The sequence below is a fragment of the Puma concolor genome, chromosome E2 (genome assembly GCF_028749965.1).
Source record: "Puma concolor isolate L17-30 chromosome E2, mPumCon1.1.hap2, whole genome shotgun sequence".
NCBI classification, from domain to species: domain Eukaryota; kingdom Metazoa; phylum Chordata; class Mammalia; order Carnivora; family Felidae; genus Puma; species Puma concolor.
In genome coordinates this window covers 31,823,195-31,843,851 of record NC_141681.1, presented here as the reverse complement: position 1 = coordinate 31,843,851, position 20,657 = coordinate 31,823,195, and positions in this window count along the sequence as shown.

Sequence of the window (20,657 nt, the reverse complement as noted above, 5' to 3'; positions counted from 1 at the left end):
AGACCTTTGTTATAGTCCTTATAGTATTTCAAAATTTTTGTTAACTTTAGACTAGGCCTATGTTCTTCAGTTCACCAAAGATCTTACCTAGTGATCCATATATTTAGGTTATCTCTCTGGGCCCATAAGGTATTTTTTTTTTGTAACCCTTGAAATCATTCAAACCCATTAAGACTGTTCTAATTTCAAACGATTGAAGAAAAGGAGGTCCACTTAATGCTATTTTTCTAAACTTTTCAAATTTAGACTATTTTACAAGCACCTCCAAGTGAATTTTCTTGTTTTAAGAGATTTTTGAGACATGATACCATTGTTGTGCATAATTGGACACATTTGCATGTCAATAGACCCATTTCAGTTGGTACTTAACTGTAGTTATCCAAACTGCAATGGAAAGAGAAAACAGTCCCCAAGATTGCCTTCATTTATGACCTCCCCAAACAAATCTTCAGTTTTAATAATTCACTAGAAGGACTTACTGAACTCACTGAAAGCTATTATATTGACAATTATGGCTTACTACAGAGGAAGGATACAGATGAAAATCAGCCAAGGAATAGATGCATAGTGTAGAGTCTGAGAGGGTTACAAATATGAAGCTTTTGTCGTCCTCTTCCATGGGGTGAGGATACATCACTCTCACAGTATTGCTATGTGTCAATACACAGCGTAATACCATCCAGGGAAGCTCATTAAAGCTTCAGTGCTTAAAATTTTTATTGGCGCTTATTACCAGTTATGACTGACCAAGTTGTTGAACTCAGTCTCTAAGACAGCTGTTACTATGTGACCTAAACCCTCACCATAAATTACAGTTGGTCTTTCGCTGGCCCCCACCCTAAGACTATCAGATGGGACTAGTCCCATGCTAAGATCCAGCGTGGCCAGCCCCCACCCTAAACAAAGACACTTCAATCATGTATGGCAAAGATTATCTCCCTGAAGCTGAGGGCAAAGCCAAAATCTCTTTCGGCAAGTCAAATTCTTTACTACACAGTATTGACATATAAATGATGATGGTTCTTAATTCAGACTCTCTGGAGTCCAACCTATCAGCCCATTTATATACAGACAGGAACAAATGCACAGGGACCAGTTTTGATAAAGCGACTATAAAAAACAGGGTAGCCAAAATGCAAAAAACATCATCTTACTGTATTCTTTCCACAGGAGACATTGTCACACGATTCTTAACGTTATATCCCTGAGTAACTCACTTGATATCCCAGCTGGTTTTTCTAAGGCAATTTGAGCAAAATAAAAAGGTTAAGACACACTGAAAGCTCATCCTGCCTCTTCCTATTAGATACAGTTTTAGTATCTCTTTTCTTCCCCTGCAATCTATGTGGAAAACTAAAGAGATGTTTACCACAGAATAAGCAGCTCTGTACCTTAGTTTTGTGGCTGACACCTTTCAGAAGAAAAAAAATAATTTAAGTTGCTATTTAAGTTGCTGGACAACAGACTACCCAACCACAGAGAGATCATGGCTGTCATAGAAACAAGCCTTGGGATTTTTCATAATACGAGTCACATAATATCCCTCAATAAAGTGGTCACTCACCTTTTAAATATCTAACTTAAAAATCCTTACTTGTCAGTGATTTATATATTCTCTAGAAACATTAGTATAAAATTCTTTGAACACCAAGCTCTTCTTGTGCATTCACAATCTGATTTACATACTAGTTTTCAGGAGCATAGCATAATATATGATGAGATCTACCTTGTTGATTTGCTTAGCAGACTCTTTTTTTTTTTTTTCATAAATGGTATAATGGTAACATTTAGCCCAGGCTGCATTGAAATTATCACAGATTGTGAATTAATGGCATCTCTGTTTGGCATAGTATCTCATGCACAGTGAGTGCTAAATAAATATTTGTTGTATTGAATTGAATTTGTGCACGTTTCATTATACATCCATGTTAAAGCTCTAAGAACTTGAGATAAGAGCCTAATGGGGCTGAGAGTGTAAAATGAGTTCAATTGTTTAATATCCAGGAATCTGCATGAAAGAATATCAGTTCCTCTGCCGTGTGTTTTCTTAAGGGAAAGCACATTTGATCAGCAATGATAAGACAATAGAACGAATCATAGAGCCTGTGTCACTTTTTTTCCAAATCCACAGTAACATATATATTCATCTTGTCAGATTGCTATATAAATAGATGAGGTAAAACAACATGGCATTTGTTGTACTTCAATTACTTTCTTGTATAATGTCAAGAAGTAAAAGCTAACAAACCATAACTTTTCTTGACATTTCCTCCCTCAAGTGACCAATGATGGATTTGCCTTAAAAAAGCATTCATCATTTTAAAGAAGGGTAGAGACAGTAGATTTCTTTGTGTTATTTTTTTTTCCATCTTTTTTTAAGCCAGTGGTTAAATTGAAAAGCCCAGCTCTCCTACAGATGGGAACCAAACCTGGTTGATAAGATTACATGTTTCTAATCCTTGGGGATGTTTGAAGTCATCCAAGGAGAGAGGGCATTTGTTGTCATAAATGGTCCGGAGATAGAACTGAATTCCCAGAGAGGCCAGGAGGTCACCCTCACCATTACAGCCTCCTCTTTCCCCCGCCTCCAACTCACATTCCCATTAAACAGTATATACTTTGCCGGGCAGATCTTTTTATGTGGCCAGATCTGACTGTCCAGCATGACTGTTAAGACTAGTGACATTTAAATTTGAGGACATAGTTTCAAATACCATCTCTTCCATTTACCAACTGTGTGACCTTGCTCAAATTATTTAAGTTCTCTAAATCTAGTACCTTGTATGTAAAATAAAGATAATAATATCTAATTTCACAGGGTTATGGCAAAGGATACAACTAAATAACTTGCTAAAAGTGCTTACTTCAGGGACTGCTCAAAAAAAAAAAAAATCTATTAGCAAATTCACTGTAAACTCCATGAAGACCAGAGCCATGTCAGGCTTATTCACCGTTTATATCCTTGGATACTGGCACAAAATTTGGCCTTTAGATATTCAATATTTGCTGAATAAATTAATATATGGATATGATGACCATGATGATTTTCATCATTAGTATCCCCTTTGGATTCCAGGGATCAGTGTATCAAAATAATAATTATAGATAGCATGTATCGAGCATTATTATGTCCAGGCACCTATAATTTTATATGCGTTAAGTCACTTAGGTATCACACCAATCCAAGAAAAGAGGCACTATTATTGCCATAATTCTATAAATGAAGAAATTGAGGCACAGAGAGGTTAAATAATTTGTCCCAAGATTACACAGCTAGTAAGCAGTGGAAGAGGGATTTAAGCCCAGCAGCAAAGCATTAAATTATACTTTACCAGGAACTATGGTCATTGTTCAAGTAATAATGATAATAGCTACTATTTACTGAATATATATGAGATGATAGTCATCATTTTTATTTAACATTCACAATGACCCTTGAGCCATAATTATTGTTGTTTTCCAGATGAGGACTGAGACAAAGCCTGGTTCAACAAATTACCCACATGTACACAGCAAGAAAGCAGCCTAGCTACGATTCAAACCCAGGTCTGTCTGCAAAACCATGCTTTTTGAGCCTTGTGTTGGAGAACATGGTAGAATACTTTGAGGATGCACCTTGAATTCCACTGTCAGATTTTCTGCTAGATGTAGGAAAGATTGCCACCTGTTCACTGTGTTCGCTGACGTGTTTCTTCTTTCTGGGCACACAGAAAGATGATATTTCCCAACCTCCCTGGTAGTTGGGTGTTATCATAAGCCTGATGCCTAGCCAATGAACATGAGGGGAAATGGTGTGTGTTTCTTCCAGGCTTGGCCTTTAGAAACCTCCCACATTTGCTTCTCCATGCTCCATGCTCCATATGGAGCTCCATGCTCCATATCTCTTCTAGATACAGAGGAGAATGACAAGACTCTGGTGCAGTGTCAGCAAACCATGCCACAAGAGCCAATCCAACTTACAACCTTTATTTTTTTCTGAATACTGTTTTATTGGAAACAGCCACCCCATTAATTTATTTATTCACTATGGCTGCTTTCATGGTACAATAGCAGCATTGAGTAATTGTGACAGAGACTATATAGTATGCTAAACCTAAGACATTTACTATCTGGTTCTTGACCAAAAAAAAAAAAAAAAAAAAATGCTAACCCCTGCTCTAGGGAATGACAGAGCCACAAGATGGACAGAGTCTGTATTCCTAAGTGAGTTAGTCAAAGGAGCCACCCTGCCACCATGAACACCAATTCCAGACAATTACTGAGCAAGAAATAAGCATCTGTGATAAGCCATTACATTTCCAGACCTATTTGTTATAGCAGCTATCCCACTATAATTTATTCATAGAACACTGTAGTTAGGGAAAGTAACATCCTTCCACGTTCCAAAAGAAAAACCTCCCTGGATTTCTCAGAATTATCCACACATTGTCTCACTGCTTCTCCAAGTCACTTAATCTTTACATTCAGCCACTCAGTAACTCACACTCAGTAATAGAAGCACCTCCCACTTTGTGAGAATGCAGCCCACAAGCATCCCCATCAGCCCAGAAGAGACCTGCCAATGTCAGTGTTCCACCTAGTGTTCCTACTTATTGGTAATTTTTGTTTTGTTTTGTTTTTCAATCTGGGGTTTCAGCATTCCATAGAGAAACTTACAGCACTTTTGCAATAATTCCCTCTATGGTTGAGAAAAAGCATTTCTGGCAAACATAGAAAATAATATATTTTTATTAGAATGTCCAAAACTAGAATGTAATAAAACACAGGTCTTTCAGGAAAAAAAAGCTTTCAGTTAAGGGAAGGAAAGCCAGGAGCAGATTACTTACTGCTGCAGAATCCACTATTGGAAAGTACTTTTTTTCCTTTTCCTATGCCACATTTTTAACGTCTCCATGAGCTCAGTGTGTTGTGACTATCAATCACAGAAAACTACTGACATTATGAAACTGCTTTTAAGATATACAGAGTTTTCAAAGCCAAAGTTGTCTGAAGAATAAAAATTTTCAAAGCTTGTATATTTTCAAAAATATCTATTTGATACACCAAGCTGAGTAATGGCCAGCTGTCTCTACTCTATAACTGCATAACAGAATGTATGAATATTGTTTTGTGGAGAACATTAAATACAGGAAATATAAACTTTTTATAAGGATTTCCAGTTTTGCTGTGATCAACCTTTCCTATCTATGGGCAGCTGAGGTCATATATCAATGCCTGGGTGCTGACAGTGGGCTGATCAGAATTAAATTAATTAGGAAGCAGACTTAGTCCTCTAAGTTCTACTTTTTTTAACAAATAAAAATTGTATATATTTAGGTTGTACAAGGTGATTTTGATAGATGTATACATTGTGAAATGACTACCAAAATCAAGCAAATTAACATATCTATCACCACCCATAGTCATCATTTTGTATGTGTGTGTGGTCAGAACACTTAAGATCTCAAATCCTAAGTATATAATACAGCATCATTAACTCTAGTCACCATGCTTTACATCAGTCTCCAGAATTTTGTCGCTCAGGAAATTTTGATGTTTTTCAGACACATATGGATATGAGTCATGGAACCAGGTCTATGAGTGTAGACTGGAACCAATGGAAATTTGCACCTTCTAAGTGGCCAAGAAAGACCACCTAGAAGAAATAAACTCTGATCAGCAAGCATTACTATCAGCATCAATCATTCTTTCATTTAACAAATGCTGAGTTACAGCTATGTGCCTACACCATCCTCGACACTGGGGACATGAAAGCGAACTAAGTACAGTAAGTTCCTTTCTTCATGGGGATCAAATTCCAGAGGGGAATCATAAAAAATAAATAAATGTATTACAGATATTGAAAGAGTTGTATTACACACAGCACAGTTTCTGATGACAATACTATACAATTAATATTCAATAATAAAAAGGAAACCATAGAAATCTTATTTTGGAAATGTTTATAACAAATTCATGGGTCAAGTAAGAAAACATGTAAAACTTAGAGACAATGAAAAACATTACCAACCAGAACCAGCGGAGTGTGATTAAATCAAATACCATATATATATATATATATATATATATATATATATATACACACACATTAATATATATACATATATATGTTAGAAAGGAAATCTAAAATTTAATGAGCTAAGCATTCAGCACCCCAAAAAAGTGAAATTATGGAAAGGGGACCAGAAATATAGATATAGCAATGACTAAACATTAATAACAGTATACTATAAACATAAGGCAAATACACTTGAAAATTTAGGGGAAATGGAAAAATTTCTAGAAAAATATAACTTTCCATAAACAATTCAAGAAGAAAAAATAAAATAAACCTGCAAATGAATAAGTTGAAATACACCCACAAAAAAGAAAAATGTTAGATGATTTGCTGGTGAGTGTTACCCAACCTTTAGGAATGTATCATCCCTCTCATATAAACTTTTAGGGAGTAGAACAATAGCATTAACAGCTAAAACTAAAAGGTTTCTTGCTATGTTATGAGCACTGTTCTAAGTGCTTTGTTTATTTTAACTGTTTTAATCCTCAAAATATCCCTATGATCTCAGTATTTCCATTTCCCAAAATAGAAAACTGAAGCAAAGGGGATTAAGTCTTGTTATAAGCTGCTAGAATGGAAAAGAAAAAAAGTAGGCATTCTCCTTTCATGAGACTCACATTTCATGAGATTAATACAACTTTGGTAATGAAAACCAGACAAAAGCAGTACAAGAAGAGAAAATTATACATCAAATTCACTTATACAAAAATCTTAAATAAGATTAACAAACCAAATCCCAAAATACATAAAATACTTATTATGATAAGCAAGTAGGGCTTATTCCAGAAATGCAAGGTTGGTTTAACATTAGAAAATCTACTAACACAATTCATCATATTTACAGACAAAAATATATGATAATCTTAATATATGCAGGGAAAAAACTTTTTAGCAAACTTGGAATAGAAAGAGAAGTTTTTAAAATTGTAAATAGTATCTGTCAAAAACCTACAGTAAACATCATATCTAAAGCTAAAGAATTATATACATGTGGTTTCTTTAAAGGAAAAACAAAGATTCCTGTTACTCCCTTATACTTAACATTATACTGGAGATCCTGACCAGTATAATATAAAAGGAAAGAAATTTAGATAGATAATAGCCCTTGAACGATGTGTGGATTAGGGGCACTGTCCCCTTGCACAGTCAAAAATTTACATTTAACTTTTGACTCCCCAAAATCTTAACTGACAATAGTCTACTATTGACTGGAAGTCTTACTGATAATATAAACAGTTGATTAACATATATTTTGTATGTTACATGTATTATGAACTATAGTCTTATAATAAAATAAGCTAGAGAAGAGAAAGTGTTATTCAGAAAACCACCGAGAAAATACATTTACAGTACTGCATTATAAAAAATTCTTGTATAAGCAGACTTCATAGTTCAAGCCAATGTTGCTCAAGGGTCAATGATGTTATATATATACAAAAAAAATGCAATAAACAGCACATCAAATGTTTGAAATGCAAAAAAAGCACTGCTATAAGTGCTCATCTTCAGGAGGCCTTACCCCAGATCTATTACTTAGGGCCTATCTAACCTCCAAAAAGCTCAAAGCACTTCACAAATGTACTTGAGTCATCAGTATGTTAGCAGAGTGTCAGAAGAGTAGATATTTTGTTCTTTTTTTTTAACAAATAAACACAAAAAGCTAAATGTCAGGTTGAACTTGAACTCATTTCTCCCGATCTTAGCATAATTTCTCCTTTGGGCCCATTTTATCTCATTGGAACATGGATTAACATGTTCCTTTCCATACACATTCAGATTATTCTTGGGGACAAAGAATCTCTCTCTCTCTCTCTCTCTCACTCACTGTCTCGCCCCTTTTTTGTTTGTCTGTTTTTTAGTGACAGAGCAAGCATGAGGGGAGAGGGGAAGAGGGAAAGAGAGAGGAAGAGAGAGAGAGAGAATCCCAAGCACACTCCATACTCAGCCCAGAACCCAACATGGGGCTCGATCCCATGATCCTGGGATTATGACCTAAGCCAAAATCAAGAGTTGGATGCTGAACCAGCTGAACCAGCCTCCCCACAAAGATTCTCTTTTATCTAGGGGTGCCTGGGTGGCTCAGTTGATTGAGCATCGGACTCTTGATTTCGGCTCAGGTCATGATCTCACCATTTGCAAGATTGAGCTCCATGTCAGGCTCCACACTGACAGTGCAGAGGCTGCTTGGGATTCTCTCTCTCCCTCTCCCTCTGCCCCTCCCCCACTCATGCGTGTGCACACACTCTCTCTTTTTCTCTCTCAAAATAAATAAACTAAAAAAAATTTTCTGAACAAAAAAAAGAAAGTCCAACAAGGATACAATACCCAACAATAAATAACACTCCTAATATAAGACACAAAAAATTCATATAACCAATAAGTGATTAGTGTCCAGAATATATGTTGATGCCTGTTAGTCAGTAAACAACCTAATAGAAAATGGCCAAAGTATATGAAGAGGCAATTCAGTGAGAAAGAAACCCAAATGGCTAAATCTCATTAGTAATCAAATAAAAATTAAAAATTAAATGAGATGCTGTTTTCACACCCATAAGTGTGCAAAACAGCTAATATCAAATGTTGGAAAGAATACAGAAAACCAGAAAAACTAACTCATGGGGATTGGAGGGGGAGGAGGTAAAATGATAATAAACTGATACTTATTTTGCAAAGTAAATACATGGTAAAGGTAAGGCCAGAAATGTGATTTCTAGAATTTATCTTAGAGAAGCTTGCACAGGTGCCAGTATTATCATATTGATCATAATTGCTCATTATTGTCACCTGATCCATCAATTGTCTGTATACCAGCAACGTGAGACAGTCACCCAGGCAATCCTTGCCTTTCAAAAGAGAATAGCCTACATTTCAATTGCTTCAATTATCAGAAATTTTCTTTATATCTGTAGAAGGATTAAATCTGCCTATAAGTGATGTCTATATACTTTATGCCTTCTCCCTTTTCTTCAGGCTTATTCTTTGAAGTTATGTAATACAAGCAACTGTTCAATGCTGTGATGTTAATAGGTGTTCACGGAGTAAGGTAATACTCATTTGCATATTAACAGAGGCTGCTATCCCTGCCTGTGGGTTTCAACCACTGACTTAGAGTAAAATATACCTTGAGAGACTTTTTCCAAAAAGTAACACTGATACTCAGACACACTACAGAGATTTTGAACCAGTTGGTCAAACGGGGATGCCCTGAAGCTGGAATATTTGTAGTTTCAGAAGCCACTCAGGTGATCCTACTGCCCACCAGACTTAAGAACCACTTCCCTGGATTGTAGGGCCTTAAAAGCAGGTGCAGTATAGCACAATGATTAGAAACAGGGCCTAGGAGGACCTGGGCAAATGCAGACTTAGGAAATGTTATGTCCTCTCCTGAACAGCAGGCAGCCTGGGATCTCACTCAGCACAAAGTCTGCATAGCTACATGTTACCAAACATAAATTTAACACTTTTCAAAGAACTGGTGCATATTTAACAAGAAAATACTACTGAACAATATTCAACCTTTGATGTAAAAAATCCCTTGAAGGATTTCACAAATCATCAGTTTGGGATATTAAAACAATCGAAAGGTTATTACGCACAAAGATTGGTTTTGGTGTTTTTGATTCTACTGGATTTGAAAAATCTGTAGTAACCCTCAGGGTGCTATGGATAGCCACTGACAAACTTAATTTTTAAAAGAATTGAAATCCTACTTCGGAAAACCATAATTGTGCTTTTAGGAAGTTGTGCCTACTTGGGAAAAGGCCATCTTCTTGTTCAACAAAGGTTTGTCAAGGTTTTTACATTAAAATGATGATACAGATGTTTGTTTATTAAAATAGAAAGACCTTTATGATTCCTCAAGTGAAAAAGAAAGCACAGTGTAATTATATGTGTACTGTGATCTCATTTTTAATATCTTATTAATCTATATATTTGTTATTCATCATAATTTCCACTGTAGTTATCTCCGTATGGTGAATATTGAAATTATTTTTTTTATTTTTTCCTACAATAAACGATTATGTATTACTTATTTGTTAAAAGATAATTTTGGGGGCGCCTAGGTGGCGCAGTCGGTTAAGCGTCCGACTTCAGCCAGGTCACGATCTCGCGGTCCGTGAGTTCGAGCCCCGCGTCAGGCTCTGGGCTGATGGCTCGGAGCCTGGAGCCTGTTTCCGATTCTGTGTCTCCCTCTCTCTCTGCCCCTGCCCCGTTCATGCTCTGTCTCTCTCTGTCCCAAAAATAAATAAACGTTGAAAAAAAATTAAAAAAAAAAAAGATAATTTTGAAAAACAAGTCAAATCATAACTCTCATACGGATAAAAATGAACATATGTGAAGTTTATTTTATTCATAATGTGGGAACCAGAAAGATGTTATAAGTGGTCAAAGAAAAGTAAACAAACAAACAAAAAATCCCACAAACTTATTTGAAGTGAAGAAAGTTTGGGAAAAAAACAAGGAAATGCTGGCAAAATTGGTTTTTCCATAAAAGCACAAGGAAATCAGTTAAACCTACTGGATAGGACAGAATTTGTATGTGTTTATTACCTACAACTTATAAGATTTAAAAATAGCTCAAAGACAAGGAAAGGGTAAAATCTTATAATGACAAAACATTTTTACATGTGTAGAGTTGTTTTAAAGGAAACAATCACTAAAAAGGGGGGGCTTCTGGTCTGCCTTGAATACGCTTATAATTCCACCACTTTCTAGTCAGCAAGTAACTTAATTTCTCTTTACTGTTGCCTCAGTTTCCTGATCTGTCAGTTGGATAATAATCCCTATCACTTAGCCTTACACTGAAGATTCAATGTAAAGATATTACTGGCCTGGCACGTTGTGAGTGCTTAACACACTGGTGGTACAATTCACTGAAGTACAATGCCTGGCACATAATAGGTGCTCAATCAAAACTGACTGGATAAATGAAGGAAGAAAAATATAGATTCCAATAATAAAATTTATTTCTGGCAAAAGGGCAGGATCATGGGGTAGAACTGGGTGATCTACCAACAGCTACCTATTGCACCTACATATTCCCACGTTGAAGCATTTAACTCAGAACACTCATGTCCATTCTGCAATAAGTTCTTCATGTTCATTTTGGGGAATCTTAAACAGACCAAAGTCCCATGCAGGTCACTATTCACTTCTGCTCCTAAAAACTCAAGTACTCATCACATTCTCAATCATTCTTAGACGGAACTGGATTCTCTTCATTAAAATGATCCATCTGAAAGGAGACAAACCGTAAAGTGACTTTCAAAAAGAAGTGTGTCCCTCATCTAATTTTCTCCTGGGTTTCTTCCCAAAAAAGATACTAGTCAGAAAAACAGCTGAAAATCTATGCAAAGGCAAAACAAAGTATTTGCTAAAAATGAAGGGCACATGGACATCAACAAGACGGCATACTAGGAATTTCCAAGCCTTCGTTCCTCCATGGAAACACCAGACAAACAACTACGGCCTGACCCAAATAACTTCATAGGAGCCCTAAAAACAAGTCCAAGATCTACAGCAACCAAGCAAGCACCCAATCAAGAAAAAGCCTCCTCCAAAATGATAGGAAATTTTGTGGAATTTTTACTTGTCCTTATCTCACTGCCTATAGTATAGTGCAGAAAAGAAGTAGCCAGTTTCTAATTCTCATCCTTAGACCAGAAAAAGCAGAATGGAGATTGTTTGCAATGTTCTGAATTATCTGTAGGCTACCCAAAGGTCTGGTATCTGTCTCTCTTGACTCAGAGCTCATACAAGAATGGCAGCATGGTTTGGACCTGGGTGGCAAACTGTAGAAGGTAGGCACTACAGTATGTGAAAACTACATGGTGACTGCAGACCTGCAGACACCTGGAGGGAAGATATTATGAGAAGAGGAATGAATTAGGACATCCAAAGCCCTGAGCAAAGCCTAGGGTGAGACTCAGAGAAATTAAGGCACTTAAAAGCAGACAGGGGGAAAGTGGAGCTAGGAAAAGTAGGGTCAGGGAAAGGCACACACAGAAGCCCAAACAGTGTCATGTTTTGAAAAGATCTGAGACTTTAAACCTTCACTCTGGGGTATCTCAAGGCTCAAGGACCCACTGATTAATAAGTCCTCTATGCCAATCTGCAAAGACTGGGAGAGATAGAATTTTTTTTCAAACGTTCAATTTTCAAAACAAGGTCACAATGCATACAAAGAAGTAGAGAATGTGACCTATTTAAAGGAACAAGATTAATCACCAGAAAAAGTCCCTAAAGAAACACACGCATGAGACTTATTAGATAAGGACTTTAAAACAATTATCTTGGGGCGCCTGGGTGGCTCAGTCAGTTGGGCGGCAGACTTCGGCTCAGGTCATGATCTCGCGGTCGGTGAGTTCGAGCCCTGCGTCGGGCTCTGTGCTGACAGCTCAGAACCTGGAGCCTGTTTCGGATTCTGTGTCTCCCTCTCTCTGACCCTCCCCCATTCATGCTCTGTCTCTCTCTGTCTCAAAAATAAATAAACGTTAAAAAAAATTTTTTTTTAAACAATTATCTTAAGTGTTGTCTAAGAGCTAAAGACAAACGTGGACAAGAACTACAGGAACTCAAGAAAACAATATACAAACAAGTGAAAATATTAACAAAGAGATAGAAATTATTTTTTTAGGGGCACCTGGGTGGCTCAGTCGGTTGAGCGGCCGACTTCGGCTCAGGTCATGATCTTGCGGTCCGTGAGTTCGAGCCCCGCGTCGGGCTCTGTGCTGACAGCTCAGAGCCTGTAGCCTGTTTCAGATTCTGTGTCTCCCTCTCTCTGACCCTCCCCTGTTCATGCTGTCTCTCCCTGTCTCAAAAATAAATAAAAACGTTAAAAAAAATTTTTTTTAAGAAATTATTTTTTTAAAAGAACCAAACAGAAATTCTGGAGCTGAAAAATGCAATGCCTGAATTGAAAAATTCACTAAAGGGGTTCAATAGCAGACACAAACAGACAGAAGAATCAGTGAACTTGAAGACAGGTCATTTGAAGTTATCATAATTAAGGGTCAAAAATCTAAAAACAAAAACAAAAAAAGGTAAATAGAGCCTAGTGGATTTATGGGACATAATTAACAGGATCAATGTACTTCATTATGAGATTCCCAGAAAGAGAAGAGACAGAAAGGGGCAGAGAGATCATGTGAAGAAATAATAATGGTTGAAAACATCCCAAATTTGAATAAAGCATGGATATACAAATATAAGAAGCTCAACAACTTCCAAATAGGTCAAACCCAAGGAGACTCACACAAAGATATGTTATCATCAGATGATTAAAAGACAGATTCTTGAAATCAGTGAGAGAAAAGCAGCTCATCATATACAAGGGACCCCCAATAAGACCCTCAGTGGACTTCTCAAAAGAAACCTTGCAGGTCAGAAGGCAGTGGGATGATAAATTTAAAGAGTTGAAAGAAAGAAAAAAATAACCTGTCAACTGAGAATTCTATATTCATCAAAAATGTCCTTCAAAATTAAGGGATAATTTAAGACATTCTCAAGGAAGCAAGAGCTGAGTAAGTTCATTACCGCTAGATCTTCCCTACAAGAAACACTAACTGGTGTCCTTTACTTTGAAATGAAATGATACTAGACAATAACTCAATATCATGCAAAAATATAAAGGTTAGTACATGGATTAAATCTATAGGATTTAAGGTTAATACATGGATTAAATATACAGGATTTAAAAGACAAATGCACCAAAAAAAAGCCTATAAATCTATATTAACAGGTAGACAATATATAAAGATAGAATTTGTGACATCAATAACATAAAAAGAGGGAGCAGAGCTGTAAAGGAATAGTTTTTGTGTGTGATTGAAGTTAAATTGGTATCAATTCAAGATAGGTTATTATAATGTTAGAAAGCTATATGTAATCCCCATGGTAATCACGAAGAAACTATCCATAGACTATACACAAAAGGAACTGAGAAGAGAATCAAAAAGTGTCACTTCAAAAAAATTAACTAAACAGAAGGAAAGGCAATAATGGAGGAAAAGAGGGACAAAAAACTTTAAGACATACAGAAAACAAATAAAAAATGACAAAAGTTAGTGCTTCCCTCTCAGTAATTACTTTAAGTCATATGGACTAAATTCCCCAATCAAAAGAAAGAATGGAAAAGAATGGAGAAGAAAAAATAAAAATGATAATTAGCTATATGCTATCTACAAAAGACTTTTTAGACCTAAGAACAGATATAGGTTGAAAGAGAAAAGAGGGAAGATAATCCATGCAAATAGTAAATCACAAGAGAACAGGGTGGTATAGTTATATGAGACAAAATAGACTATAAGTCAAAAACTGTTTCAAGGGCAAAGAAGGGCATTATATCATAACAGAAGAACCAATTCATCAAGAAGATACAACAATTATAAACATATGCAACAAACAACAGAGCTCTAAATATGTATGAACAAAACACTTACAAAATTGGAGGGGAAAATGGAAAGCCCAAAATAAAAGCAAGAGACTTCAATATTCCACTTTCATTAATAAATAGAACAACTAGACAGAAGATCAATAGGAAATAAAGGACTTGAACAATACTCTTGACCAAGTGGACCTAACAGACGTACACCAATCACTCCAACAGACAACAGCAGAACATACATTTTTTTCTCAAGTTTACATGGAACACTCTCCAGGACACATCATGTATAGGGCACAAAATAATACCTTTTTAAAAGATTGAAGGTACACAAAGTATATTTTTTGGTCACAGCAGAAAGAAACAAGAAATTAATAGCAGAATAAAAATGGGAAAAGTCATAAATATGTGCAATTAAACAACACATTCTTAAACAACCAATGGGTCAAAGAATAAATAACAAGAGAAATTAGGAAATACCTTCAGATGAATGAAAATGAAAACACAACATTGCAAAACTTACAAGATACAACAGGAGTACTAAGAGGATGAGTCTACAGGCATAAACACATTCAAAAGAAAGGTCTTAAATCAACAATTTAATGTTATACCTTAAGGGACTAGAAAAAGAAGAAAAAAAATCAAACTCAAAGCTAACAGAAGAAAAAAATAATAAAGCAGAGATAACTAAAACAGAGAACAAAAAACAGTAGAGAGGGGCACCTGGGTGGCTCAGTCGGTTAAGCGTCCGACTTCGGCTCAGGTCACGATCTCACTGTCCGTGGGTTCGAGCCCCGCGTCAGGCTCTGTGCTGACTGCTCAGAGCCTGGAGCCTGTTTCAGATTCTGTGTCTCCCTCTCTCTCTGACCCTCCCCCGTTCATGATCTGTCTCTCTCTGTCTCAAAAATAAATAAATGTTAAAAAAAATTAAAAAAAAAACAGTAGAGAAAATCAGCAAAATCAAGAATTGATTTTTAAAAAAGATCGACAAAATTGACACATCTTTAGCTAACCTAAGAAAAAGAGAGAAGACTCAACTAAAATCAGAAATGAAAGAGAAAATATTACTACTCATTTTAGAGAAATAAAGAGTATTATGAGAGTATCATGAATAATTATATGCCAACAGAAAGGATAATTCATATGAAATGGACAAATTTCTAGAAGCATGCAGTCCACCAAGACTGAATCATGAGGTAATAGAAAATCTGAATAGATCTCTGACTAGTAAAGAAATTGAATCAGTAATCAAAAACTTTCCAACAGATAAAATCCTAGTTTTTGCTGGTAAATTCTACAAAACATGTAAAGAACAATTAACAATAATCCTACTCAAACTCTTCCAAAAATTTAAGAGGGGAGAACATTTCCTAACTCATTCTGTGAGGCCAGAATTACCCTGATACTAAAGCCAAAGACTCTACAAGAAAAGAAAACCACAAAACAGTATCTCTTATGAATAATAATGCAAAATACCTCACTAATTACTAGTAAACCAAATTCGGCAGCATTTAAAAAGGATTATACACCATGACCAAGTGAATATATCCCTGGAATGCAAGGATATTTTAATATTCAAAGACCAATCAATAAAATACATCACATTAACAAAATGAAGGGGAGAAAAACATGATTACTTCAACTGATGCCAAAAAAAATCCAACAAAAATAAACACATTTTCATGATAAAACTTTATTTTTTTAATGTGTATTTCTGAGAGAGAGAGAGAGAGAGAGAGAGAGAGAAAGCAAGCATGAGCAGGGGAGGGACAGAGACAGAGGGAGACACAGAATCCAAAGCAGGCTCAAAGCTCTGAGCTGTCAGCACAGTGCCCGATGCAGGACTCAAACTCATGGACCATGAGATCATGACCTGAGCTGAAGTTGGAGGCTTAACTAACTGAGCCACCCAGACACCCCCATGATAAAACATTTAACAAACAAGGATTAGAAGGAAATTACCTCACATAACAATGGGCATATATAAAACCCACAGCCAACATCCTACCAAATAATGAAAGACTGGAAGCTTTACTTCTAAGATAGTAATACAACAATTATATCCCCTTTTACTACTTCTATTTAACATAGTACTGAAAGTCCCAGCCATAGCAATGAGGCAAGAAAAACAAATAAAAGGCATTCAAGTTGGAACAGAAGAAGTAAAATATCTGTTCATAGACAATATGATCTTATATGTGGAAAACACTGAAGATTCCACACCACCACCAACAACAAAAATCTATTAGAACTAATAAACAGGAGCGCCTGGGTGGCTCAGTCAGTTAAGCATCCGACTTCGGTTCAGGTCATGATCTCCCAGTTTGTGAGTTCGAGCGGCACGTTGGACTCTGGGCTGAAAGCTCAGAGCCTGGAGCCTGCTTTGGATTCTGTGTCTCCCTCTCTTTCTGTCCCTCCCCCACTCATGCTCTGTCCCTCCCTCTCTCAAAAATAAATAAACATTTAAAACAATTTTTTTAAAAAAAGAACTAATAGGGGCGCCTGGGTGGCGCAGTCGGTTAAGCGTCCGACTTCAGCCAGGTCACGATCTCGCGCTCCGTGAGTTCGAGCCCCGCGTCAGGCTCTGGGCTGATGGCTCAGAGCCTGGAGCCTGTTTCCGATTCTGTGTCTCCCTCTCTCTCTGCCCCTCCCCCGTTCATGCTCTGTCTCTCTCTGTCCCAAAAATAAATAAAACGTTGAAAAAAGAAAAAAAAATTTTTTTTAAAAGAACTAATAAACAAATCCAACAAAGTTTCAAGCTATAAAATCAACACACAAAAATCAGTTGCATTTCTATATAAATCAGTTGCATTTCTATAAAAAACTTAATTTAAAAATTTCATTTATAATAGCATTCAAAAGTAAAATAAAATTCTTAGGAATGAATTTAACCAAAGAGGGAAATGAGTTATACACTGAAAACAACAAAGTTTTGCTGAAAGAAATTAAAGACACAGATAAATTGAAAGACATAAAAACATCCCATGTTCATGGATTAGAAGACTTAATATCCTTAAGATGTCAATAATACCCAATGCAACCTACAGATTCAATACAATCTCTAACAAAATCCCAACAACATTTTTTGCGGAAATAGAAAATTTCATATAGAATCTAAAGAGACCTTAAATAGCCAAAGAAATCTTGGAGAAAAGAAGAAGAGCAAAGTTGGAAGTCACATTTCTTGATTTTAAAACTACAAAGCTGTGTAACTGAAATAGTATAGTACTGACATTAAGACAGACTTACCAACAATTGAGAGAGAATAGAAAGCCCAGAATAAACTCTCACATATACGGTCAAATAACTTTTGACAAGGGTTCCAAGACCATTCAACAGGGAAAGGACAATCTTTTCTTTTTCTTTTTTTAATTGTTTTAATGTTTATTTATTTTTGAGAGACAGAGAGAGACAGAGCACGAGTGGGGAAGGAGCAGAGAGGGAGACACAGAATCTGAAGCAGGCTCCAGGCTCTGAGCTGTCAGCACAGAGCCCAACATGGGGCTCGAACGAGTGACCTGTGCTATCATGACCTGAGCTGAAGTCGGCGCTTAATTGACTGAGCCACCTAGGTGCCCCAAGGATAATCTTTTCAACAAATTGTGTTGGGAACACTGAATATCCACATGGAGAAGTTAAAGCTGGACCTTTACCTTACACCATACAAAACATAACCAAAGTGTATAAAATGTTCAAATGTAAGGACTAAAACTAGAAAACCCTTAGAAGAAAACAGGGAAAAAGCTTCAGAACATTGGCTTTGGCACAGATTTCTTGGATCTGACACCAAAAATATAAGCAACAAAAGAAAAAACTAGATAAGTTGGCCTTCATCCAAATTAAACACTTTTGTGTACATTATTAACAAAGGAGAAAAGAAACCCACCACATGAAAGAAAATATTTGCAAATCATATATATGATAAGGGATTGATATTCAGAATATATAAAAACTCCCACAACTCAACAACAAAAACTCAATTTAAAAATGAATCTGGGGGGCGCCCGGGTGGCGCAGTCGGTTAAGCGTCCAACTTCAGCCAGGTCACGATCTCACGGTCCGTGAGTTCGAGCCCCGCGTCGGGCTCTGGGCTGATGGCTCAGAGCCTGGAGCCTGTTTCCGATTCTGTGTCTCCCTCTCTCTCTGCTCCTCCCCCGTTCATGCTCTGTCTCTCTCTGTCCCAAAAATAAATAAACGTTGAAAAAAAAAAATGAATCTGGACTTGAATAGATGTTTTTCCAAGAAGACACATAAATGGCCAATAAACATATGAAAAGATGCTCAATATCACTAGTCATTAGGGAAATGCAAATCAAAGCCCTGAGATACCACCTCACACCCTTTAGGATGACTGTTAATAAAAAAAATAAGAAAATAACAAGTGTTGGCAAAGATGTAGGAAATTGGAAACCCTGCACACTGTTGGTGGGAATGTAAAATGATACACTTGCTATGGAAATTAGTATGCTGCTTCCTCAAAAAAATTAAACACAGAATTACCATATGATCCAGCAATTCCATTTCTGGATATACATCCAAACGAAGTAAAAGCAGGGACTGGAACAAACATTTGTACATCCATGTTCATAGCCACATTATTTACAATAGCCAAGAGGTGAAAGCAACCCAAATGTCCATCAATGAATGAACAGATCAACAAAATGTGGTATAGACATACAATGGACTATTATTCAGCCTTAAAAAAGAAGGAAATTCTGATACAACATGCATGAATCTTGAAGGCGTTATGAAGTAAGTTAAGCAGAAAAGGACAAATATTTTTACTCCTTCTATATGAGTTTCTTAGAGTAGTCAATTTCATAGAGACAGAAAGAATGGTGGCTGTCAGGAGCTAAAGGAAGGGGAAATGAGGAGTTAGTGTTTAATGGGGACAGAGTTCCATTTGGGAAAAATGAAAAAGTTCTGGAGATGGATGGTGATAATGGTTGCCCAGCAATGTAAATGCACTTAATGCCACAGAATTGTACACTTAAAATTTCTTTTAAATTATAAATTTTGTGTTACGTATTTTACAATAAAAGGATATTTAGTGATTAAATTCTTTTTAAAACACTTTTCAGCTACTGACACAGAAGATTATTACTTCCCTAATCACAGTGACTATTCTCATATTTTTCCTACAATCCCTGTTTCCCATATCCTAGTAAGAGTCATATTATATTGTTTCCTTCACATTCTGTACATGAGTATTTCTTCAAAAGGCTGTAATGATTCCTGAAGAGGACTGTGGATGTATTCTCAGTCCTTAAATATCTCTATGGTACTTTAAGTTATGTTTTGTGAGCATTTGTAAATATTAAGCATTTTACATCTCCATCAGCAGGAATAACCACATTTGACCTACTATTCCCACACTATTTATGTGCCTACGTTGACATTTGGGCACTATGATCATAATAGTGGTCTATCAAAGAAAGAGTAGAGGCAGATTTTGTTTTAAAAAATACTTTCAACGTAAGGGCAAATGGTGATAAAGCCTGCCCTCCGCAGTATGACCTGAATTCAGTCTATGTGACAATGTGTTTTCTGTAAGACTATGTTCTCTACACCCTAAATTAATGTGGCTAATTACATGTCTTTTAATTAGTTTTCTTTTTAATGTTTATTTATTTTTGAGAGAGAGAGAGAGAGAGAGAGAGAGAGAGAGAGAGAAACAGAGAGAGAGCAGAGGAGGGGCGGAGATAGAGGGAGACATAGAATCCAAAGCAGGCTCCAGGCTCTGAGCTGTCAGCGTAGAGCCTGATGCAGGGCTTGAAGTCACCAACCACAAGATCATGACCTGAGCTGAAGTCAAACGCTTAACCGACTAAGCCACTCAGGTGCCCCTCATTTGTAGTTTTCTTTATATTTAATGCGCAAATTTACTTTGATTTTTATATGAACAAAAGTCATTAACTTAAGGAGTCTATAAACATTTTGCACTTACACAGGTAACATCGTAAAACCACTTTAAATCTGAAAAACCTTTAAATGATGAGAAAGGACATATGAAGATTTTCTATCTTGCCTGGAAATCAGTGGGCAGTTAGTAATTCGGGTACAATATTTATAATTGCATTATTAGATTTGAAACTCCTTTAAATTTAAAGAGTCTGGATTTAACTGACAAGGAAACATGTGCGAAGCAATGGAAATGGATTGTAAATGTCAGCATCATGTTTGATCATAGCAAGGTGACCTTAAAATGCCATCTTA